Genomic DNA, 27,281 nt, shown 5'->3' on the forward strand with positions numbered 1-27,281 from the left:
CTTAGGTGTTCCTTTTTCCCACGCGACATTCGAGAGTGGAATCGTAGAGAAGTAGTATGAAAATGGTTCGATGAACCCTCTGCCAGGCACTTAAGTGTGAATTGCAGAGTAAACATGTAGATGCAGATGTAGACCCTGAGAGTACTGCTAACCATGGCTGCACTACACAGGTGTCACATCGTCGATGCGCTCTAACGTGCCTGCGGAGAAGACCATGGAGCATTTCATCCAACAGTGCTTTGAAAGAAGAAGGAGTAAGGCACTGGAAGTTTTTGGATATCTAATATTCATAAGGACTTCAGAATGTCAGTATACTCCAACGTTTATCTAGGAACATTCTTTCAATGAAAAACTGGGTTTTGCTTTTATCTAATGACTATATTTCAAAATTTGTCTCAGAACCACTACCCTATTTCAGTATTTTTCATGCAACTGAACGAGTTTCTCGCTGGAAAGATGGATTTGCTTGTTGTTAGAAAGCATACTGAAGACCACTACACTTTTCCAGGAAATGTAGAAGGACTAGAACTGATTCTCACTGTAGGATGTAGCTGCCAGTGCAATGAAAATAACGACGTTAGACATTAGCATTTTCTGGCGTATTAATTGTGATTGGGTGAATGGGAAAGTGCGCCTTTCTTTTGTATATAGATATGTAGACAATACTTCTAGAAACGTGCCCTGGAATCAGCGGCATTGAAACCTGCAAGTTTTGTTTTATATTTAGATGTGTGCTATTCTTGTTTCGCCTCAGGGCGTTTATCCTGTGTGGGAGTTCTTACAGCCCCCGTTAGTGACGAAAAACTCCCGGAGCGTTTTGTGGATGATTATCAATGAACTGAACGTTTAAGACCATCGGTGAGGAGATGTTCCGAAGTCCGTCTTCACATTGACAGTCGCCACGTGGAACACTTGTAATGTGTTTGTCCTCGAGTGTGTATCCACCGTTGGAATCCTCAGGGTCTCTGTTATGAGGAATTCATGTTCTCAGTCGTAACATGGCGTAATGCGTCGTTCCCGGACATTTGTCTGTTTGGATTATTGCTTGCTTCATTGTCAATTACTAAATCCCTTCGTTTGTAACTTTAATAGGGAACTTGTTGTAGCGGGTGATCAAAAACTCAGTACAAATTTGAAAACTTAATAAACCATGGAATAATGTAGCTAGAGAGGTAAAAATTGACACACATGCTTGGAATGGCATGGGGTTTTATTAGAACCGAAAATAAAGAAAGTTCACAATATGTCCGACAGATGGCGCTGGACAGCAAAACGTCAGTGACTGCGCATGACAATCGTGTATAAAAGGAGCTGTAATGAGAGAGAGAGTTCCCATGGTTTTTATTGTATTATCCGTGTCACCTATATATCATATTATTGTACCACTTAATGGCTGAAGAGCAATGCTGCTGACAGCTCGCCTTGTATGAGGTGATAAAAATTACAATAAACAAAAAAATAACAGAGAGAATCAGATGCGCCAGCAGTCGCAGCATGTTGACGTTACCTGAAAAGGCGCTTTTAGTGAAGCTATATTATCAGAATGGCGAATGTGCTAGTTAAGCGTTACGATCATATCGCCATAGGAAAGGGATTCGAACGGGTAAAGGTCCGTTGATAAATGCAGCTGTGGCGAGAATGATTTCGAAGTTCGAAGCCACTTGTTGTTTAGACGATAGACCCCGTAGTGGCCGACCGAGCACAAGGCGTAATGCTGCTGAAATAGTTCCGGAAGAAATGGAGACTGTAGCGGGTTCGTCTATGCACTGGGAAGTCAGCGCTCGTGCAGTCGCACATCGCACGGCCTTCCATACACTACGGTTTGGTTGGAACAGAGGCGCACCCTCCGATGCTACCCGTGCAAACTCCATGGCATCATGAACTGTTACCTGGCGATTTAGTGAAGCGGAGGACATTTGCGGTGTGGGCGTTTCTAACTATGGTGGAAGATGACGATTTGTTGAGTAACGTGTTGTGTACCGACGAAGCTCATTTCACGCTCTGAGGGTCTGCCAACGTCAACAACTGCAGTATTTGGACTACCGAAAATCCTAGAACTGTCGTGGAAACACTATTGCACGACGAGAAAGTCACGGTATGGGTTCGATTTACCACATCTACCGTTAAGGGCCTTTTTCTTTTGAGGAAATGCGTGGTCTTGGTTTTGTAACTGCTATCGTGACGGGTGAGAGGTATGCCGATATGTTACAGAATCCCATCATCCCCAGCCTGGCTGATAAACACCTGCTGGAACGTACGATGTTTATGCAGGATGGCGCTTGACCCCATATTGCTAGACGCATGAAAAGTCTCTTGCGCGCGTCGTTTAGTGATGATCGTGTGCTCAGCCACCACTTCTGCCATGCTTGGCCTCCCAGGACCGCAGACCTCAGTCAGTGCGATTATTGGCTTTGGGGTTACCTGAAGTCGCAAGTGTACCGTGATCGACCGACATCTCTAGGGATCCTGAAACAACATCCGATGCCAATGCCTTACCGTAACTCCGGACATGCTTTACAGTGCTGTTCACAACATTATTCCTCGCCTACAGCTATTATTCAGGAATGATGGTGGACACATTGATCATTTCTTGTAAAGAACATCTTTTCTTTGTCTTACTTTGTGATGGTAATTGTTGCTATTCTGATCAGATGAAGCGCCATTTGTCGGACATTTTTAAACTTTTGTATTTTTTTGGTTCTAATAAAACCCCATGACATTCCAAGCATGTGTGCCAATTTGTTCCTCTGTATCTACATTATTCCGTTATTTATTCAGTTTTCAAATTTATACTGGCTTTTTGATCACCCGGTATGTAGAGGAGGTTGTTTTAGCTCAGTTCTGCACAGAATCTTTCTCTGATCCTGGTATAAGAACAGACGGATGGAATTTGTGATGCTGTAAATGTTCACCACTTGTTAATCAATATTGTAGTATCGATAACGTGGGCGTTGGTAATCTTTGTTTTTGAAGTGAGGATATCTGTTCTGTTGTGTCTGTTGTCTCTCTTCATAGGCCGTATTTTGGTTCGCTAGTTGTCGTCACACGCACCAGTTGCCACGCTCAGTGATGAGCTGTAAGTGATCAATCTAGGAATACCCGGGTTCCCGGGTTCGATTCCCGGTGGAGTCAAGGATTTTCCTTGCCTCGTGATGACTGAGTGTTGTGTGATATCCTTAGGTTAGTTAGGTTTAAGTAGTTTTAAGTTCAAGGGGACTAATGACCGTAGATGTTAAGTCCCATAGTGCTGAGAAAAAAAAATCTATGAATAACTTACAATCTCCAGCATATCGCTCCCGTAGGGAGGGATTACGGCGCACATCGGCTTTGAAGCGATCGTTGTCACTGCGCTTTTTGCATGGGTGGAACAGGAAGAAACCCTAATAAACGCCTCAGTGTGAAGAAGTACCCTCTGCCGTAAAATTCGTTTTTCAGAATATGGATGTAGACGTCTCTTTCAATTCCTTACGTTACTTGACCAGAATGACTGCTGATTGCCCACTGTGAGCTGCAGCTCTCCGAGCTCCGCCTTCCTCGGCGGCCCACACCACCACCTCGCCTGGCGGCGCTGCGGCTACTGGCCGCCGGCCGGCCGCGCGGCGCGGTGTGGAGCGGGCGGCGCCCCCACCAGGCGTCCGGCTATCGATCGGGCGCGTCAGCGCGCGCCTCGTGCGCGCTCGGGCCGCTCCGGCAGAGGGGCGGCGGTGGTGGGGGTAGAGTCCGGGCTGGGCGCGGGCTGCCCCGGCAGCGGCCGGCAGTCTGCAGCGTGCAGCCGTGCGGTGCGGGCGGCTGCGGTGAGCCGGCGCTGGACCGAGCGGAGGCGGAGCGAGCCGAGCCGAACGCAGGCGCGGCGCTGCAGCAGCGGCGGCGGCGACAGGGTGCGGGCGTGTGATGCGCGCTGGCGCCGGCGCTGGCGTGTGATGCGCGAGCAGGGCCCGGCGCCGCGGCACTGGCGATGCTGCCTCTGCCAGCGCACTCTCCTCAGCCGTGAGTAGCCAGTCCCGGCTTCAGCTCTCGGCGCCTGCCCTGCCCTGCTTGCGCCCGGCGCCGGAGGCAGACACGCCTCTCCTGTCTCCGTGGGGGGCCCGCAATCTGCACCATAACATCGACCCATATGCTATCAAAGTTACTTGGCATGCTACTTTTGCAACCTGACAAAAGTGTTCAAAGAAGCCACGAAACTGTATTTTCCTTGACCCACACATGCTTGAAGTGGTGTATGTCATGTTGACGAGCGACAGACTACGCCCACTATTCCACACCCACCCACAATTTGTATTATATTTTGTAACTTTAGTAAACAATCGCAAAGTATACTATTTTCTGGGAGCCCTCTAAGACCTTAGTTTCTATATCGTTACATCATTTAGCTACAACTACAGAGAAGCTGTACAAACCTCACCACTCTTTTCTTTTTATGAGGTGTCATTATCAACTGCATCTAAAGGTTTACTAAAGTTCTGTCATCGAAAGCGAGAGACATTCATATTGAAAATGCCATTCTAGTAAATTCATACACCATTTATTTTAATTTCCTTTCCCTCTCCTGCTACAGTGAGGCTCCACCAGTTTCTTGTACCTTCACTTCTCCGTCTACTCTCTTGCCCCGACTAAAACTCTGCTGCTTCACCTGGTAATTGGCACCCCTTTAATGAACCGGGGAGTAATAATATGCTATGGCTTTCTGTCGGGTTAGTCTTCAATTATATTGAGCAGAAACGTCGTTGGACCCACAATGTATCAATGCACGAACAAAAACCTAAAAACAAAGGAAGGAAAATTTGAAAATATTGAGTTACAGCTATTAAGTATATCTATGAGTAATTTATATTCTTCAGCTGTAAATGTAGTTGCATGAACGATGAGACTGTTTGTACAGACAATATCGCTATCGTAATTTCAACCAGTATGACTATAAATGTGCGTTTCCTACATCAATATACTTCTCACCATTTGAATTCCCCATGCTAATTGTCACAGTGATCAAATTAAGTAGCGACATTGTTCCCTTAATGATTACAGCCTCCTGGTTAAGTGATTCGTGTGTACTTTTACTGAAATTGTGAATGAGGAACTGAATTATTTATAGGCGGTATATTTACTCAAGTCTGATGACCACTATTTAAAATGGAATCCCGGAATGCACTCAGTTTTGAAATTCTGAAATGTTTGAAAAAATAATAATAAAATAAAAAATAAAATAACTTATTTTTGGTATTCATATTTGTTTTATCAAGATTATACAGCTGTAAACTATTATTCTTAGATACAGTTACAAGCTGTCTATATTAAACTTTGAATTGTGATTACTGACTACACCTAAGACACCCTTGTGTATTTACTGTATTTGTTAATTTCTTGCTACTGAAAATATAATATGAATGTATCTATTATCTTTATCATCATGCTAAATGGAGATAGAAATTTTTCAGTATGTGTCAACTTAAGTTTCAGTGATACACACTGTGCTCGTGGACTGTGTTCTGTCGTGGAATTTAAACGGTCAGATATTATGTCCGATGAAATGGAAACTTCTCAGTAACGCCAAGTGTGATAATATGGTTGAGCTATCATTAGCAATGAACCTCCTGAAATGGAATCCACAAATAATAATTATAATTTTCAACTTAGAGTTCCTACTTCAGATTCTCTAATAGCAACAAAGAAAGTCACTACTGTAGACATATATTTCTCTAATTCTATGTATTAAACACTCTTCTTATTGAACGTCATTAATAATTTCTCTTATGAACTTAATCCTTACTACGCTGAAAATGAAGACTACAGATTGTATGAATCTACAAGACTACAGAAGTACTGAGAGCGATTACATACTTAGTTCTCTGCTAATAACGAGACAATATGAAATTATCGCAGTTTTTGTTAGTAAGCAGTTAGACTGAGCTTCAGATTTCGTTGTCGTGGTCCTTCTAATTCATTCATCGAAAACCAGTCCGGAAAATATATATTAGACTGACGCTGAACTGGCAGTTTTTAATGAAAAGGAGAGCTGCCCCTTATATAAAACGCTGGAAATCGTGATATCCATGCACGTATCGTTTTCATGCCTGTTAATACGTATCTCCCACATGCTCTTTCCCAATTACTTCGATGTCACATCACATCAGAGTGCGTGAGAAGAACGGATGTGTTTGGTGACCAGATGAATGCAGCACGAAATGGTGCTTACGATAAAATAGCGTGTCTTCGTTGTACACTGTTATATGAAACACAGTTCGTGATAAACGTGTGCGGAAGTGCCGGCGCAAGAATTTATAACTGTATGTGTGTCGGCAAAACCTCAAGTAAAATCTGCAGCGCAAAACGCAGTAGCAAAATGGCACGAAACGGAATTTGTCACATATAAAAACTCTGACCATCCGAAAAGAGTTCTGGTACCATCAAACGTTACTCGAATGAAGGAAAGCCAGGAAAAGTGTTCAATCTAAAATCTCTGCAAATGAGAACTAAGAGAGCGACGTGTAGAAACACTATCAAAGAGCACCTGCAGTTCTTCCCTTACCAATTTGGACTTGTGCGTGAGTTAAGGCGTCCAGACGAACGTTGGACTGCTGCGTTCTGCTGGTTGTGTTTTTTCTGAGTGGAGTGGTATGAGGGCTTTTGGAATCTTCAGTTGCTTATTTCGTCAAATAAGACCTAGTTCGGGATATTTTCCAATTTTAACTCACAGAATATGCGCCGTTGTGCAACGAAAATCATTATCAATACTCTCAAGAGGTATTGCATAGTCTTAAGATTCGTGTTTGGTGCGCAGCGTCCTGTGTCAGCAATGTGACATGATGGTTTCGCCAAATTATTAGTGCTGAGCTGTGTGAGGGGAAGTATGTGGATCAACTTGCAGAGAGAGAACTACCTTATGAATATTTTCAGCTCAAGGGAGCAATGCAACACACTGGCTTGACAACCTTCTAATGAATCCATGCGATATTCAATGAGGAGAGGTTACTCAGAGTAATCTCCTGGCTATCGCGATGGCTCTCCCTGCGATTTTTAGGTGTGGGGGAAACTGAAGGATCAGATGTACTCCAGTAATCGTTACACAGCTGAACAGTTGCAGAAGAACACTGAAAACACTTCTGCTGCCGTCCCCCAAGGTGAGTTGCTGCACTTGTCTCGCAATTTGATAAACCGAGCACCGCGCTCCATCGTCGTTAACGGCGATCCTTTTGAGTGTTACCTGTGATGTTCATTGGCAAGTGCCAGTCCATCGTCAGTCTCATTATGAATACTTTTCGGTAGATTTTCATTTTGCTCGCCCTGTGTTAATATCGCGTCCCTTAACTAGGCAGTTATCTACAACTGTATAACTGTAACAACAGAAAGAAAGGCATTCACTGAATTCAGTTCCCACTTCAGTAGAAGCTAGCTGATGGATCCCTGGTTGACTATGTGCCACATACGTAAGCGTACCAGGTGTAATATAGTTGTTAACCAAGGGTGCAAGATGTCAACAGACATGCGGCACTAACGTTTTTTTCGAATGAGCCAAATTTTGTTATAGCCCTGTGGAATATGAATTCATAGGATAAATGTTTAAGTTTAATACTTTCTGCTCAAGCTATACAATTAGCAAAGTTTTTCAGTTCTACGTTTCCCGTAATCACCTGAACGTATGTTGGCACGATACCTACTTTAGTGTTACTGTTGGAAATATCAGCTTCACCAAAGAACGTGAAATATTACATCGGCAACTCTCTCCGTTTTAAACTGTTAGTGGCATATATATAAATAAAAATGGATTGCTGTTCGTTAGTAGGCTCATCTATTGAGAACGGTTGGACCGATTTGGCTAGTTGAAAAGAAAATGTTCATAATAATCGGAATAGGGTTTACAGGGAGAGAAGAGTTAGACAAGTTTTACAGAAAACTGTAAAATTCAGAATACTTTAAAGTGATCTTTTCTATAGAATTTTTATACGAACTCAAGACCAAAACTTGCGATTCGATCCATGAATATGCGTAATTCTTCTTTTGTTTTCTTCGTTACGGTCCTGGAAAATTATAAAAAAAAGTAGAGCACAGTTTCAAAGGAAAGTCGAAAAATACTGGCAAACGTCAATACTCATAATTTTTGTATGCACTCTACATCATAACTGACGATAGGAACGACATATTTAATCTATTATTTCTGTGTTTGTGTGTTCCTTATGCTGCTGTGATGGAAATAACTCAACTGAATGTTTTCAATGAAAAAAAAAATCAGAATGATGAAGAGGAAAATCTTGGAAAACACATTCCAGCCTAAATTAAAATGAAATTTCATTTGTTTTTACGTATGTATTGTTTCGCAATCTGTCCAAAAATTGTAGTTATTTTACTTCTATTCCAGTTTCAATTCATTACACCACTATGTGCGCATATATCGTTTATCAGCTGATAGTTACATTATAAATCAAGCCAATCGTTTACATAGTAGTTCGGTAGTTTATTTCGAGTTAAACTGAGATTGCACTGTAAATCCATTGAAATCGCTGAATGAAATGAATTAGGTCTGGTTGTTTCATCTCAAACAAAATTACAGATTTACCTATGAAATAGTGCGAGTTCTGAAGTGGAAACGGCTGTACAGAAACAACAAAGCGGATCAGTTGCCTATTTTCAGTTGAATCATGATTATTAGCATCACACACTGTGTCGCAATGGACACAATTGAATTCAATTTATACAATTTAACGTCGGTACAATTTCGCCAATAAGACGGAACAATATAGTTCGCAGAATTCATAATACTGCTAACCAAACTAATTTTCGATCTAATCGAACTGCAGAGTAACGAGAAGAGCGAAATGAAGTTACACGGAATCGGTTACCACAAATACGTTCAGCTCGCTCAAGACGAAAGAGAAAATGTTTGCATAGATTATATGCATCGAACGAGATATCACTGGACCGTTGAAACCAGTCGCAAGACAAGAAACTTGAATAGTCGTGCACGAAGACAAATGTTATATCGTGTAATCATCGAGCTGCATTCCGTTACAACATGACAACTGATCGCAGTGCAGAGCATTTAGTTGCTATCGGATCGATGATTGTTGTGTGCCAACATTGTAATGCAATGAAATACGGAAACGAAACTACTGCATTGTGGTACGCAAGTGGCAATACGAAATTGGCGCTATTGGTCCAGCCACGAGAGCTGTTGCGTTCACTGGTTTCTGGAACAGGTACAGATTTCACGAATTTCGTAACACAGATCCACGGATCCAACAGTTGCTTCCAGATGACTTCATTTGGTGTAACAAATGTGGGAGAATTGATCCCGCATGTAAAATTTTCCATTGTCTTAACCTACTCTCTTTGCCAGAAGAATGCATTATAAACAAAGGCCTTATTTAGTATGGAGGGCATTAGGTATTCCATACCAGCCAAAATTGGGCATACTAAGAATGTTTCTTCACCATAAATTGAATTTCCACGGGAACTATATAGTCGTCTGCAGAGGTATTCATTGAAGTAAAATGAAGAAAATCACTCACATCTCTCTCATGGCGAACCAGTAGTTTTTGTAGTTATGCTATTTATTTACTTACTTTGTTACGATTACATCATATCAGTACTTTAATATAAATACATTATGATCCTTGTTCCGAATTAATACGCTACTGAAATTGTGTACACGAATTTAATTATGTGTTATATTTTCGTAATGAAAGTCCACTTTCATGGCGGTTATAAAATATAAAGAGTGCAAAATATATCACATTTTCTGAAGATGTATATGCCGTAATAATGTGTTATATGCAACAGCCTTTCGTTTTCTTTAAAACCTTACTTTTCTTGTAGCCTTTGTTACTATAGACAAAGTTCCGTCCGGTATATGCCACAAAGACAACGCTTGTCATTGTTTCCAGTCCACCTAAAATCATTTCTTACATGGCAGTTAAAAAATTATAAGTACCTCAAAATTATTTTAGAAAAAATGCCAAGTGCTACGTTGCAAATAAAAAGAAATTCGGAAAAAATCAATCCAACATACACCATGTATTAATTTAATTTAATAAATGTCTGGCAGTCCAGCAAATGTTTCCGACAAATTGTCTTTTCATAGTGTGATATGACGTCTTCTCGTTCACAGATGAAACACTATTTACTAAATACTGCTGGTCTGAAGTACGCTAAACGACGTCCATGCTGTCACACCAGGTTTATAGTGATTTATTGCTCATTTTATTTAACGGAAAAGCGGTATGTAGTATGGAGGGCATTAGGTATTCCACAACAGCAAAAATTGGGCATATTAAGCATGTTACTACACCATAAAGAGAATTTCCTCGGGAATTATATGGTCGCCTGCAAAGGTCTTCATTGAAGTAAAATGGAGCAAATCACTCACATCTCTCTCATGCCGGACCAGCTTTTCTTGTAGTACCGCTATTTATTTATTTATAGCTCTTACTAAATGGGGACCCAACAAGAAAAAAAGTCTTTCTTGCGGAATGTAAATGTAACGGTATCGAACGTAGTCATGGAATTATTTATGGTATTGGAAAACTGTACGTTAGGAGTAAAGCATTTATGGTGTAGAAAATAAGCGGATATGTAAGATATGAAATGGAGAGGAAGTTGAGAAGTTAGTTGAAGAACAAGATCTGTAGAAAACAGTACGAGGAGAAGCAATACATTACTCCGTCGCTAATGGTTAACTTTGCCGTGTACTGCGTAATACAGAAAAATAACAACTGGGATGGACAACGAATATAATATACAAGACAAATCGCTGAGCGAATAGAGTATAGTTGGTAAGCGGAAGTGACAGGCTAGCACAACATATAAATACATAGAGTAACGAATCAAATTAACCGAAAGAGAATATATCAGAACTGAATCAGTTGTTTCAGACAGAGATTCCTTGCAGTCCATATAAGCTGTTTTCTATTAATTAGCTTTAGTTAGTGGCTTCCTCACCGTTATAATTCATGGCCTACGAGAAGACAATGAAAATATTTTATTTGTACATACTTTTACTTGCATCATAACATTACAATAATTGTGCTTCAGCTGCCACATTATAAATTCCTGCTAAATGGCATCGAGATTTCCTCTCATATTTCCAGGGAGGTGGCGTAAATATAATAATACGTGTGTTAAACATTTATCAGATGTATCCTTGAACAATGGAACACTATGCGTCAGTTTTCTAATCAAACTTTCCTATCTGTCTTTCTGCTGGACTAAGTCATGCACTAACCATTTCTTGGAGTTTTTCTTGTTTCATTTTATGGATCGACGTTTCAGTTTTGAGAAGCCGGGACTACTTGTTCTAACTTTTTAACCATAAAAGACTCTAATAAAAACGAAATTTGCTTTCTCTGCCACTCTGTATTGATTAAGGCCCCGTACTTCAAGAGAGTTGAAGGGAACATTACTGAAGACCAAACAATGTGACGAGTACATCAGTATATACATTACGACTTTGTCATGTTCGCCACCAAGCGACGCAACGCTGCTCGAAGACACTGGATGCACTTGTATTGGGAAGTACAGCGACTGAAACCCAATCTGGCCACCAGCATTAAAATATTCCGTGATATCGTTAAATAGTTTAAGGCCAACATAAACAGATGTCTGTAAAAGGGACACGGCCGATTACGTTTTCAGTCCTTTCCTAATTCTGGTTTGTGCTTCACCTCTGATGAAACAGTCATTTACGGGACGTTGAACCTAAATCCTCCTTCCATCCTTCCTTAAAGATCTCTTTAGGATTGTTTACGTTTTAGCCTGAGGTTCTTATCACGAATATCGACGTATGTTGGTAGACTAAATTTACTCTGGAATAGATGCATACGAGGCGGAGGATATCGTGTCATTTACTGCTTTAGTTAATGGGGATTCGAAAACAAAAGCTTATCTTTACTTTAATATCTGTGCTCGACACTTGACTCAAATCTTTAATATAGACAAAATCGTCTTGAAAATATCCATGCGAAATTATTGATGAGTAATTCATGAAAGCGAAATTAAAAGCGGAAGTTTTGTGGTTGCACTACTGTTGAAAAGAGCACTTTAAAAATTCATTGCCAACAATATTTCTTGTATGATTTCCCTCATTATGTTTTTAATTTAGCAACACGTCCACTGCCGGTGCATGCTTTACTGATGAAGAACGACAAAAATACATTCTTCAGTTAATTCATCAGCAATCACAACGAAGTGTCCTGTCTCTTCCATAACTCGTATTTATACTAGAAAACATATGTTGTAAATGTCCAATACCAACATTTTTGGGCTTGCACTTTGACAGATTTTCCAAGGATCAAAAACATATGAGTGGAAATAACAGAGTATCAAGAGCGAAGAGAGAATTTAGGAGTGCACTTGTGATTTGAAACTTGTTAATGTCGACCTCACCAATGTCTGTTTGGCTTACAAAAATCAAGATATACGTCACACTGGCTCTGCAATAATTATTTTCTTTGTTCATTCTCCTTTATTAACTAATAAAATCAGCTGTAATGCTTCCTTCCCAGCAGTTACTGCGAAACATGATTTAAACATTTTTACTGGAGTGACTGACGATCCCGCCAGTATTCCGCAAATGGATTTCCCTTATTGTCCAGAAACTTTGAGATTATGTTTAAGTCTTTTAACCAGATCGAAATACTTACTTTTCTTTAGGAAGTTTTCTAAAAGCCAAATTGGTGTGAAAATGTTGCGGAGGGACTGAAAGTAGTTGCCAGTACATGTTCCTTGATATACCTAACGTAAAATCAGGATTATGAACGCACATTATTTATAGTCACTCAATGGGACATAACTCGCAGCATGGTGTATACTTTTCAAACAGATGGTTTCATAACAGCTCTGCAGGCCAAAAACCATAAAGTATCAAAGAATATAACGATGTAGTCAATAATTGGTTGCCTAAAATCCACGTACGACGCTTAGGACCTGTTTGTCCAATATAGTAGACATACATGTTGTGATTCACTATTTTATGCAGAGAATGTCGTACCCGTCTGAGTGATAGAATTTAAGGATCCATTCTACTAAAAACTGAAGATGTCACCTGAAAAGTTTAGCAGAGACTTTGTCGTTCTCATAAAACTACAAAATTATTAACTGCTGATGATCAGAGTTAGTGCATGTCTAACAGTCGTTCGTTTTTTTCTTTGCTGACTGTAGTTCGACATCTCCGAAAACGGAGCGCACCCAGTTGTCACATTACTTTACCTTGTAATCTCACGACCACACGTTACCTTCTTACATCTAACAGCCTCGCTTACAATTATTGCTGGCAACAAAGCTAACATTCTACGAGAGCTTTTAATGAAGAAAAATTGTCACCTTTTTTCTTAGAATAAGAAGTATTTGGCAATAAAACCGAGACTGTGTTTCTTCGTTATATCAACAGTGGTGACGTGTATCCTATCTCCTTAGGCCTTCAATTATGATAATAGACGTTTCTTCCTGGTTTTGGACATTATCAAGTGACAGTAGCTGAAGAGAAAATTTTTGCAATAGAACACACACACACACACACACACACACACACACATACACACACACACACACACACACACACACACACACACACACAAACACGCACGCACACACAAAAGATGGACGTATGTATATAGAGGCGGAGGACTTAAGTCTCTGTGGTTGAAACTTCCTGGCAGATTAAAACTGTGTGCCGGACCGAAACTCTTACTAGGGGCCTTTGCCTTTCGCGGGCATGTTTCATATGAGGGCATACTCCGCGGCAGAGTGAAAATCTCAATCTCTGTGATTCCTTTCTCAGTGCTGCTGAATCTTTTCTTCCGCTCCACAACTATTCACCACGACTCACTTGCAACATAACTCCGTTAAGTATTACTCTCAATAACAATTGAGAGTGTTAGTGACTGAACCAACTGTTAAACGCTTTATTCATCTTTCTTAAACCTTAATTTTCCTCCTCTTTTGATAGTGGTGGTTTCGGATGCAAACAGAATCTTGGCATGCTCACAAGATTGTAAACATTTCCTTCCAAGAATGGCCTGATCTCTGACTTCACCTGTCATTTTAAACAGATAGTCAACTTCTTAAATATATTTTCTACACCTTCCTAGGCTTGTCTTTCTACTTCTTTCGTCTTTTCGTAGGTTAGTTTAGGATTCTAATTAGAAGCGACTGAGGGTGGCCTTTTGTTGTTAAAAATTATGTTTTTAATAAAGAAAGATTACCTTGTAGTACATAAATTAGAATTTACACGATGCCTGTGAGCCAGTCGTGTAAAATACATCTGTCTATTGTTATATTTTCACAGGAGATGTTTAACTTTCGGGGCATATCCTGTGGTTTATGGAGGACTTCGGCAAATTGCTGTAAATGCAGCGTTCCTTGAAAACTAAATTTGGAATATCGCTCGTAATCTAGGAAACTTACTATATGTAGTCGGCGTTCTAAGTTATTCGATTTATTATCTTTTATTTTAAAATAATACTCACTTTGTTGAAGACAGGTGTTCCGCTTAAGTCCTAGCAAAGCGGATTAATTGTGAGTCGAAGAATAGTTACTCATAGTAATCCAAGAATATCACTTTGCCAGATATAATACTTTTCCCATACAGCCGTCTATTGACTCAAATATGGTAGACAGTTTCCGGTGCACATTTAGAAACGAAAAGATTGGCGAAGAGGAAAAATGCACGTAAATGAAGTCTTCTGTGAGATCTTCATCGGAAGCCATAGCTTTGATCATTTTATGAATATGTGTTCCTTTCGACAATTTCTTTCTTTTATGAGCATCAGCTGAAACATTTTCGTCTTTTCAAGAATGTCATCGCTCTCAGAGAAAGGCAGCCGTCTTTCTGAAAGGAAGTAATTACTGAGCGAAGAGTGGATTGGTTCAGCGCCATTGAAAAGTTCCAGAATGCAGCAAGGGCCAATGCAAGGCTGTTATCTTCTCTTCACACTAACAGAGCATTAAAAATAGTTCTCGACCAGATTCCGTTCTTATAGTTTTTTCAAAGGCTATGTATATAAACTGTAGGTGGCTTACTTCACTATTACCTATTTGTTCCTTATGCTACCCGCCTGTCCAAATGATTGAAACCGTAGGTACTTCTACGTAACTTCTTACTTGACGACTGAATCTGTAATTGCAATCTCCAGGTAAAGCACAATACGCACGAACTAGCTACGTTGTTGTGTCAGCTTGTCAATCTGTTGTAGGATTATGGGACACGTGTTATGCTCAGATGTCGTGACGTCTTTGGAGAACAAAAAACTCCTGTATAAAAACCAAAATGGATTCCACAGAGCCGGCCAGAGTGGCTAAGCGGTTCTAGGCGCTACAGTCGGGAACCGCGCGGCTGCTACGGTCGCTGGTTCTAATTCTGCCTCGGGCATGGATGTTCAAATGGTTCAAATGGCTCGGAGCACTATGGGGCTTAACATCTGAGGTCATCAGTCCCCTAGAACTTAGAACTACTTAAACCTAACTAACCTAAGGACATCACACACATCCATGCCCTAGGCAGGATTCGAACCTGCGACCGTAGCGGTCGCGCGGTTCCAGACTGAAGCGCCTAGAACCGCTCGGTCACATCGGCCGGCGGCATGGATGTGTGTGATGTCCTTAGGTTTAAGAAGTTCTAAGTTCTAGGGGACTGATGACCACAACAGTCCCATAGTGCTCAGACCCATTTGAACCATTTTTTTTTTTTTTTTTGATTACACAGACAGAGATTTAGTCCAGGAGACCCAGAGCACCAGATACGACTGCAGCGATATCGATAACGCGTCCTTTGACTTGACAAAGGCAGTTGACTAATCCAGTACATCGCTCAGCGAAAGAAATGAAAGCTTACGAACTACTGGACCAGATTTGTGTTTGGTTTGAGAACTTGAACGCACATACGATAGAATCCGTCGTATTTAATGGAATCAAATCGATAAATAGGAAGATTATTTCAGGACTATACAGAGCATATCTCTGGATATTCAATATTTTTAATTTTATCGCCCTCTTCTTTAGTCAAGCTGCTTGTGGACGGGATAATGGGACCGTTCTACTGAAATGTGTTGAAACTAAAACAGTCTCACCGAACACGTCTTTCGCCTGGAATCTCATTTAATGGAGTAGAACTGCCTTCAGAGATGACTCCCATTGCTAAATGAGCCTCAATAACCAGAGAAGACGGATGTGGAGACACCCCGCTCAGCGGAGGGCCCGCCATACAGTCCGACAGACAGGAGTGATTGTCTGGTTTGCCATTTCTTTTCAGAGCAGGACCGTTTTGGTCGTCATTTGCAGCGCCCTTACAGCACAACGCTTCACCAGCAATATTCTACTCCCGTTCTGTTGACCTTCATGGCAATACACCCTGAGCTTACATTTCAGCAAGATAATTTCCGTCCGCACACGGGGAGAGGTTATACTGCTTGCTTTGTGCTTACCAAAGCATACCTTGGGCAGCAAGGTCTCGGATCTCACCTAAGTTGAGAAAGTTTGGAGCTTTATGGGCAGATTTTGATGATATAACGCGCCAGTGGGGTAGAATTTGACATGATATCCCAGAGGAGGACATTCAACAAATCTGTCAATCAATGCCAAGCTGAATAAATTCTTTCATAAGGCAGAGGTGGACCAACGCGTTATTAACTTGATCAGTTTGTTAAGTTCTTTCTCAATGAATCCTCCTGCTTCTTTGAAATTATAATCATTTGTTTGTCTGTACATGTGCATCACATACTATTTCTGTACCCTTAGAATAATTCCTCCGTAGTGCGGCCTTTTCTATAGCTTAAAGTGTGTATTGAGACTTCGTTAAAGTAACAACAACAACAGTAATAATAATAATAATAATAATTTCGTGCTACTCAAGGGCTGGCGCAAGTCTTTCAATTCGACGCCACATCTGTAACTTGCGTGTCCTAAACATACTGCAATTGGAGAAAGGAGACCTAGGGTTTAACTTGGCAGCCAAGCCACGTCGTTTCTAACAACTCCTCACGTCGTTGGGAGGTGCAGGCTAGATTAAAGGCAAACAGAAAATTTCCTTGGCTGACAGGAATTCGATTCCGCGTTCAATCAGTTGCGTCACTCGCTTCAGCTCTAGAACCCAGGTTTGACACATTAGCAGGAAATAGTCGCAACGTTACCTCAAAGATGCTGGGATGGAGCAGTAGTCCATTCAGTCAATCGTGCGATATTGAGGACACAAACACCTTCTCCAGACCAAGTGCCAAGATGACTAGCGACAGGAGCTACGACAACGCCTTTCTAACCTCGAGTCCACCGAACTCTACATGTCTGGCACGCGACTCTATACTACTTTTTTTTTTCAAATTAACAACACTGAGCTCCAAAAAAATGGTTCAAATGGCTCTGAGCAATATCTGAGGTCATTAGTCCCGTAGAACTTAGAACTACTTAAACCTAACTAACCTAAGTGGATCACACGCATCCATGCTCCAGTCAGGATTCGAACCTGCGACCGAAGAGGTCCCGCGGTTCCAGACGGAAGCGCCTAGAACCTCTCGGCCACACGGGCCGGCCCAGTGCTCCTGCCAAATGCATTATACATTCAGTCACGTTACGTTACATATAAGAAATACTTCTAAGAGCAGTGTTGTGTTATTAATTGATAATAAAGTAATAAATCAAAAACTTGAGAACGAAAATTTCACTCTGCAGCGTACTGTGTACTGATCTGAAATCTTCTGTCAGATCAAAACTCTGTGCCGGACCGAAACTCGAACTCCATACCCATCACTTGAAATAGATCTACCATCCGAGCTATCCAATCATGGCTTAACGCCTATCCCCATAGCTTCACTTTCGCCAGTACTCATCTTCTACCTTCCGCACTTCACAGCCGCGCGGTCTAAGGCGCCTTGTCGCGGTCCACTCAGCTCCACCCATCGGAGGTTCGAGTGCTCCCTCGGGCATGGGTGTGTGTGTGTGTGTTGTCCTTAGCCGGCCGTGTGACCGAGCGGTTCTAGGCGCTTCAGTCTGGAACCGCGCGACAGCTACGGTCGCAGGTTCGAATGCTGCCTCGAGCATGGATGTGTGTGATGTCCTTCGTTAGTTAGGTTTAAGTGGTTCTAAGTTCTAGGGGACTGATGACCGCAGATGTAAAGTCCCATAGTGCTCAGAGCTATTTGAACCGTTTTTTGTTGTTGTTGTTGTCCTTAGCGTGAGTTAGTTTAAGTTAATTTAAGTACTGTGCATCTTAGGGACCGATGACCTGAGCAGTTTGGCCCCATAAGATCTTACCACAAATTTCCAATTTCCAAGCTTCACAGGCGTTTCCGGGATAAGCGCTTCGAAGAAACGTTTATGCTGAAACACGGCTTAGGTGCATGTTTCCAGAATGTAATTGACGCCCTGCAGCGGAGTGTGCTCTGGCAGATTGAAACTGTGTGCCAGACCGAGACTCGAATGCGAAACCTTTGCTTTTCGTGGACTGTTGCTCTACCACGGTAGACGAAAGTGTGTGTGGACAAATTGTGACGGACCATCATTGAAGAGGACTGTGATGTAACATTAGCGGACGGCAGCTGCAAGAGTGACAGCAGAAATGTACGTCGCATTCGCGAAAATTGTTAGTCCCAAAACAAAAGAAAGGGGCCTCCGCGAACAGCGCGAACTGGAATTCCAAAGCCACTCATCTGTGATGCAAATGCCCGTAGCAGAAAACGTGCTGCCGAAGTAATAAAAGGCTGGACGTCGGAGCAGTGGAGGGAAGTAGTTTCATCGGATGAGTCTTCTTTCACTCTGTATCGAATTTCTGACCGAGTTTACGACCAAAGGGGGAACATGGAAAAGGTACAGGGACGATTTGGTCAGTTATGTAATGGTATTCCACTAGCCTCATGGATACTTTGCAACACCGCGTTAGTGTAAAGAATTATATGCGCATTCTGGTTGATCATGTCTGTCCCATTATACAGTATTTGTCCGCAAATGGTGTCCTGCGCTTCAAGACAACATGGCCCTCGCTTACATTCCTCGCAGCGTCCATAACTGGTTTTGTTAGGAGGATGATGAAATATCGCATCTGCTCTGGCCCCCACGGTCGCCAGATTTCAATATTATTGAGCCTTTGTGATTTTTTTTTCAAAACAAGTGTGTGTTATCTCTACACATGTCCATCATCGTTATCTCATCTTGCCACTATTTTGCAGGAGAAATGGTACAGGACTCCGTTGAAAATCATACAGGACCTGAATCAATCCATTCTGAGACTACTGGAAGGTGTTCTGAATGCCAACGGGTTTCTTACATCGTATTAGGCATGGTAATGTGTTGCGGGTTTTCTTTTTCCATTGTATCTATGCTGGTACAAATTTAATCTTCAAGTTTACACGTCCATACGTGTAAACTTACATCCTCAACCATATGAGATATACACGGTACTTAAAAAACTGTCACTTATTCTTACAGGAAGTGGTATTGGTCAAGAGTAGAAGAAAATTTCCAATAATTATATGTCCGGAAACCAGCATCTGTTGACATAAGGGCCGTTATACTTGTGAGGAGTATTGTGCACTGTTCATTCGATGGTGCAATCGGTCTTACTGTTGCAGTTCACTGTACCTCTCCGAACGGATGTATTTTGCAAGTGATGGTGCTGAAGCCATTTGTAGCAGTGGAACGACCTGCTACACCAGGCAGCTGAAGTTGTGCTGCCCATGCACCACGTTACCTGAACAGGGCTGCTATGGCGATTCAGTGCAGTGTAGATATAATAAGCGCTACAGTTATATGAGGAAAAGGGCAGACTCGATACTCTGTTATGGGTCAGTTCATGGACGTAATCGCCACGCCCTTAAACTGTATACTGAAACATCCACAACAGGACATTCCATCTGCAATAATGTTCAGCAGACTATTCCGATGACTTGCGCAGACTGGATCATTCGCATGAAGGACAACGGACCACGGTAGACCTTGCACAGTTCAGACGCTGGTAATAGAGGAACAGGTACTGAGAGATGTAGAAGTAGATACTGAAACAAGAGTGCCAAGAAATCGAGAATCTACACGTGTAGGCATCAGTCAGATTTATGTGTGGTCAATTCTGCACAATCAGTTATTTTCGCCCTAAAATATTCAGCGAATGCCATGTCTTCGCCTATCACACCATGATGCATTATTACGGTTCTGTTAATGGTTTCTACAACACTTTGCCGAAAATACACAATTCGCAGCCTGCATCTTATTTGCAGATGAAGCAAGACTGAAGCGACAACGAAGCCTAATAAATAATCACAATACGCAAGAGTGAGAAGACACAAATTACCAAGCCAACATTAAGGTGCGGCAGCAGTATCTCTTCAGTGTCGAAGTATGGCAGCAATTGTCGGTAACAGCCTCATATCGCTAGCAGCACTGATGGGGGACATTACCCCTCCAGAAGGACAACGCCTGTTGTTTACGTATGACGCGGCATTAAAAAAAAATGGTGCATATTACTCAGAGCACTTTGGGACTTACCAACTGAGGTCATCCGTCACCTAGACTAAGAACTATTTAAACATAACTAAACTAAGGATATCACACACATCCATGCCCGAGGCATGATTCGAACCTGGACCGTAGAAGCGGCGCGGTTCCGGGCTGAAGCGCCTAGAACCTCTCGGTCATATCGACCGGCGACTCGGCGTCATGACAATTTCTAAAGATCATGGCACAGTATCTCACAGCAACATTTCATGGGCAATGGATTGGTCGATGAGGGCCAATACCTTTAAATATCAAGGCATTGGTCTAATCCCAACCCACCGCCAACACGCAGAAGTTACAGGAGCGAGTGATGCAATCCGAAAACAGCCATGTGTACTTGCAATCGTGTGTCACTGACAAGAAGAGCTGAAGAGGAGATAAGGATACGTGGTAACCGCGCACAGCACTGCCACTAGTAAAAGGAAGAAAGAATACGGTTAAACGTATCGTCGTCATCGAGGTTACGGGAGACAGATCACAAGCTCATATTGCTTAAAGCATGTGGAAGGAAATCGAACGTGCCCTGTAAAGGAAACCATCCCGGAATTTACCTGCAATAATTTAGGGCACTCATGGAAAACCTAAACTGTGACGGCCGGGCGTGGGTCTGAACCGTCGCTCTCCCGAATGCGAGTCCATTGTGTTAACCTCTGCTGCACCTCGCTCGGTCACTGCATCTAGTTCTCTTTATACGCAAGACACAGATGCGAAGAGGAGGACAGACTGGCTCACATCTCAACAGGGACTGATTGCCGAACGTATTACTGTTCGAATATTTCTTCTAGTTTTGACCAATACAATTCGCGACACTTTTTCGTTAAACGCACAGTATGCTCCTCGACTTTCGGTAACACCCGGAAGGATAACAGTTAACGAAATAATACTTAATAAGCCTGTATAGTGTAGAGGATGTAATACATGATTAAATTCACAGGTGGTTCGAGGGTGTACACTTAGTGTAATTTGGTAAACAGGGAAGTCACGTCTGACAGCCACACTAGCTCTAAGCCGACTGTGCGTCGAGTAGGACCCCGCTCGGGCGGTAGATATGGGTACGCAGTTCCATGCTGCTTCCACTACATCAATAATTCATCAACCGTAGAGGCTGCCAAGTAGCCGCATGCCATTCTCTCGGCAACCCATGACTGCATGGTTTCAGTGGACGAGAGGCCAGGAAAACGTAAATGTCAGAGCAAAAGACGAACACAAGTCTGTATCATTGCAGCAAAGACAGAATGAGTTCTTGGATTATTTAGTTGAAAAATGACGTCATGGTGACCTGGAAGTTATGGTACAGCAACTGGTTTTACGCTTTCAGAGAAGTAACAGTTGCTGACGAAATTAACCACAATGCGAGACAGATTGCATATTTGCAGATAAACCGCTTATAGCGGTATATGAACATTTATTTACAGGAACACAACCCATTTCATGATATCACAACATATCCTCTCAGGTGGATATTCATCGGCCGGCCGGTGTGGACAAGCGGGTCGAGGCGCTTCTGTCTGGAACAGCGCGACTTCTACGGTCGCAGGTTCGAATCCTGCCTCGGGCATGAATGTGTGTGAGGCCCTTAAGATAGTTAAATTTAAGTAGTTCGGTTCTATGGGACTGATGACCTCAGATGTCAAGTCCCACAATGCTCAGATCCAGTTTTTTGTACTTTCGTCACAGAAACATTAAGCCCATATTATGGGAAGGAGGGGAACTCAAAATCAAATGCTGTTGCCAGCAACAAAGAGCGGTCACGAATGAAATTCCTCAACTGGAAACCAACATGTTAAAACCATGTTAAAATCACACCAGCAAGCGGCGCACACCATCGCTCCAACAGCCTCGCCGTACAGGGCACCACTGCTAGTCAACGTCGGTCACGGTGAAGTGAGACCCACCAGAATGACAGCCCATGGCACGTATGTCGAAGCACGTGACACTGCAGGTTTTGATGAGTGCCAACAATCGTCTCTGGCGGGGAGCGAGTAACTATTTCAGACAAATATGGTAATTCTTGACTGCACGTTTAAATGCATGCAAGCTCTCGATAGACCTGCAGTGAGTACCTTTCCAATTACATATTGATTTCCCACGGGCCCTGTACGGAGACTAACATTCGCAAAGTACGGCGGACAGACCGACAAGTTTGACGTCTCTCATACGACGAGGGACCCGTATTTCTCGTGTGCCCCGCGACGGCGGGAACTAACGCGACACATAAGCGGGCAATATTACAAACATTTCCGCGTGGATCGAAACGTAATAACAGCGATCGAGGTGCCAGTGGCACAATGCTGGCATAAAAATTATAAAGTATTTCAACATAAAAATTAGATGAAAGAATATAAACGAGATGCTAGAGCAAATAACAACAGTTATGTGGATGAGAGTTTGGTATCCCTCCTAGTAGGCGTCGCGTGCGTCTGCTCCTGTAAACTCAAGGGTAGGCCAAATGTAGAAAGTGAGTAGGAGCAGCAACAGGTGAAATGCTTAGGTACTGCGCTTAACTTTACAGAACATTTAATAGAGAATGTTAGTCAATAACATACGTAACGTTGCACTGAAGATGAGCACGTAGGCGCGAAGCTGTACATAAATCAAACATCGGCAAGAAGGTAGAAAGGCAAAATCTGTAGTGGCTCGCCCACTAGGAAATAGGAACAATGCTGCTAGGTCGTCTACCCGGAATCAGATGGCCTGCATCTGGAGCGGCGCTCGTAGAGCTGCACAGCCCGGATAGAGGGAGCTGTCGTCGGTGTCTGTATCGTAGTGACAACCTGCACCTACAACGTAGCTATCGATAACACAGAGAGAGTGTCCAATTCTGATCGTCTATGACGGACATAATGTCATAGGGTTTGCAAAAAAAATGGCTCTGAGCACTATGGGACTTAACATCTGAGGTCATCAGTCCCCTAGAACTTAGAACTACTTAAACCTAACTAACCTAAGGACATCACACACACCCATGCCCCATGCACGATTCGAACCTGCGACCGTAGCAGTCGCACGGGTCCGGACTGAAGCGCTCACAACCTCTCGGCCACCGTGGCTGGCCATAGGGTTTGCACTGCTTGTTTATTGATTCTGGCCTTGCAGAGACTGGATCATTCGCAGCAAAGACAACGGTCGATTTTTTCTACCTGTTATTTTATGATGAAACACTTTATAATTTGTACAGCAGTGTTGGGTAACGGAGGAGTTATCTTTCCTATGGTATTTGCATACGCGCGGAAATTTTTGTACCTTTCCCCGATTATGTGTGTGATTGTACTAGCGTCCCCGCCCTAACACATATAAGTGCGTTCAGTGGGAGCCCGGCGCTATACGATGAGGCGGTTGCAGTGATGATGCACACCGCTGTCTGGTGTGATGTGAATGTGGTTTTAACATTTCACAATTTGTTGCGGTAACGGCACTTTATTTTGTGGAGATTAAGTCCTCCTCCTTTCAACGTGACAGGCTTAATGTCTCATTGGCGTATGTAGATACGAGGACTTTATTTGCTACCAGGATGCCGGTCGCGTTACTGTAAATAAAGGTTCCTATAGTGTTTGTTTGTCCAATATGGATTACTTCAGGTGCTGTTGTCCAGAACATAAAACCACTTGTAACATAGTTAATTGTTATACAATGTAGGCTTGAACTAGATGAACTAAATCACTTACGGTCAGCCTTCATGAAAAACGGATATATAATAAAGTCACGGACCATATCGGGAAAGTTCTGGCCAAGTATGGGATCGAAACAATTTTCAGACCCACCATGAAGTTAAGGAATATTTAAGAACTGCAAAAGACGCCCGACACCCCCTAGCAACATCTGGGGTATACAAAATTCCATGCAGTTGTGGACAAGTATATATTGGAACAACGAAAAGAACTGTAAACACCCGCTTAACCTAATATAAAAGAATCTGTCGCTTAGGACACATTGAAAAATCGGCCGTAGCTGAGCATGTTTTTCGAGATGGGAACCACGAACTTAAATTTAATGAGACAAGCGTTCTAGCACGAAAATCTCATTATCATGGACGCATGTGTAGATAAGCAGTAGACGTTCACAATCACTATAATAATTTTAATCGAAAAGAAGAAGTTTTAAAGTTGGACAAAATATGGATGTCAACGTTGCGCCAGCAGAATGACAATCGATTACTCTTAATCGAGAATGATGACGCCTTCCAAAGATAGGCATATCGTCGGCATCACTTGATGAATGGTGGTGCCCTCTATGCGCTATATAAATGCGAGAGTACCTGTGGCCTCAGTGGCAGTAGCCGGACGACCTCAGAAAATGTCTCGCGCAGATGGAGAAGTTTCCACTGAAGAGTTAATTGTATTGTGCAGACATAGTGGAAGATTGTTTTCCCTCTTTGCCTGTATGAGGCACAGATCTTCGACGAGATGCCTCCTGAAACAGCAAGCACTTCGGCTCCCTTGGTTAAAGACTCACCCATCTTACGAGCAACAACAATTTGCCCTTGTTCCATTTCATTTAGCTGTGACATAATACACTTGTAACTATACAGAACACTGTTCCGACCGCGAGTGATACTTGCAAGGTGTCGAAAACATTACGCAGGTGCTATCCATTGTGAAATACGGTGGCGAAACTTGCAGGCTCGGCTCACATCTGCATCTGTGTTCAATAATGCATTTCTCGAGGTATTTACGAATTTTCGTCCAACCCCAGAGCATTAGATGAAAGATGAAATACCGAAGAACGTACAACAGTCGCTGTTCTATTTCCAGCTGCGTATTCGATTCGCTGTGCTGCCTCAGGAACTTTCTTTGTTGACGTTGCTGGATATACAGGGTGTTACAAAAAGGTACGGCCAAACTTTCAGGAAACATTCCTCACACACAAACAAAGAAAATATGTTATGTGGACATGTGTCCGGAAACGCTTACTTTCCATGTTAGAGCTCATTTTATTACTTCTCTTCAAATCCCATTAATCATAGAATGGAAACACACAGCAACAGAAAGTACCAACGTGACTTCAAACACTTTGTTACAGGAAATGTTCAAAATGTCCTCCGTTAGCGAGGATACATGCATCCACCCTCCGTCGCATGGAATCCCTGATGCGCTGATGCAGCCCTGGAGAATGGCGTATTCTATCACAGCCGTCCAAAATACGAGCACGAAGGGTCTCTACATTTGGTACAGGGGTTGCGTAGACAAGAGCTTTCAAATGTCCCCATAAATGAAAGTCAAGAAGGTTGAGGTCAGGATAGCGTGGAGGCCATGGAATTGGTCCGCCTCTACCAATCCGTCGGTGACCGAATCTGTTGTTGAGAAGTGTACGAGCACTTCGGCTGAAATGTGCAGGAGCTCCATCGTGCATGAACCACATGTTGTGCCCTACTTGTAAAGGCACATGTTCTAGCAGCACAGGTAGAGTATCTCGTACGAAATCATGATAACGTGCTCCATTGACCGTAGATGGAAGACATCACCAACAATGCCTGCCCAAACGTTCACAGAAAATCTGTGTTGGTGACGTGATTGTACACATTTTGATTGTGCAAATTTACAATTTGATCACGTTGGAATGAAGACTTATCCGTAAAGAGAACATTTGCACTGAAATGAGAATTGACACATTGTTGCATGAACCATTCGCAGAAGTGTACCCGTGGAGGCCAATCAGCTACTGATAGTGCCTGAACACGCTGTACATGGTACATGGTACCGAAACTAGTGGTTCTCCCGTAGCACTCTCCATACAGTGACGTGGTCAACGTTACCTTGAACAGCAGCAACTTCTCTGACGCTGACATTAGGGTTGTCGTCAACTGCGCGAAGAATTGCCTCGTCCATTGCAGGTGTCCTCGTCGTTCTAGGTATTCAGCAGTCGCGAGCCATAGGCTGGAATGTTCCGTGCTCCCTAAGACGCCGATCAATTGCTTCGAACGTCTTCCTGTCGGGACACCTTCGTTCTGGAAATCTGTCTCGATACAAACGCACCGCGCCACGGCTATTGCCCCGTGCTAATCCCTATATCAAATGAGCATCTGCCAACTCCACATTTGTAAACATTGCACTGACTGCAAAACCACGTACGTGATGAACACTAACCTGTTAATGATACGTAATGTTGTGCTTGATGCTAGTACTGTAGAGCAATGAGTCTTATGTCAACACAAGCACCAAAGTCAACATTACCTTCCTTCAATTCGGCCAACTGACAGAAAATCGAGGAAGAACAGTACATACTGGCGAAACTAAAATGAGCACTAAAATGGAAAGTAAGCGTTTCCGGACACATGTCCACATAACATATTTTCTTTCTTTGTGTGTGAGGGATGTTTCCTGAAAGTTTGGCCGTACCTTTTTGTAACACCCTGTATATTTTCTGGAGAAGCATCTTGCTCTTGGCGGCCTAGATGTGTGTAGTGATTGTCGCACGCGCTTATTAACCCCTGTAGCGGCATCGGGACAAGCGTGGCCCTTGGTCGAGCAATCTAGATGCGGATCAGCCTGCCGGCGCGTACACAGGCAGCGGCGGCGCCTGCAGCCGGTGGGCACGCAGCGCGTGGCGCGTGCGAGCAGATAAGGCACGCCTCCCTCGCCAGCACTTGCCGCCGCCCCCGCCGCCCCCGCCCCGCCGACGCCCCCGCGCGTAAGTGTAGCGACCCACCCCCGGCCCTGCCAGCACGTGTCGCGTCCGCTTTGCTTTGCTCCTGCGCGCCACCTGCTCGCTAGCTCCACAGCAGTGCACCAGGTATACACCGGTGATAACACTGCTTCCCATACTAGTTCACCTGCATCAGTGGCGGTGTGCTTTGACCCAGTTTCGTCCAGCCCCAACACATC

At 42.9% G+C, this 27,281-nt stretch overlaps 1 protein-coding gene across 1 annotated transcript in view; it reads left to right on the forward strand.

Annotated features, from left to right (window-relative positions):
• The first annotated feature begins 3,785 nt into the window (after positions 1-3,785).
• LOC126281519 (acetylcholine receptor subunit alpha-like 1) overlaps positions 3,786-27,281 on the forward strand; it is a 950,196-nt gene continuing 926,700 nt past the window's right edge. Inside the window, exon 1 of the mRNA XM_049980559.1 lies at positions 3,786-3,987. The gene's annotated coding sequence lies outside the window, so the exon portion shown is untranslated. The remainder of the gene's footprint in view (positions 3,988-27,281) is intronic.

Source organism: Schistocerca gregaria, chromosome 7 (genome assembly GCF_023897955.1).
Source record: "Schistocerca gregaria isolate iqSchGreg1 chromosome 7, iqSchGreg1.2, whole genome shotgun sequence".
In the NCBI taxonomy this organism is placed as follows: Eukaryota; Metazoa; Arthropoda; class Insecta; order Orthoptera; family Acrididae; genus Schistocerca; species Schistocerca gregaria.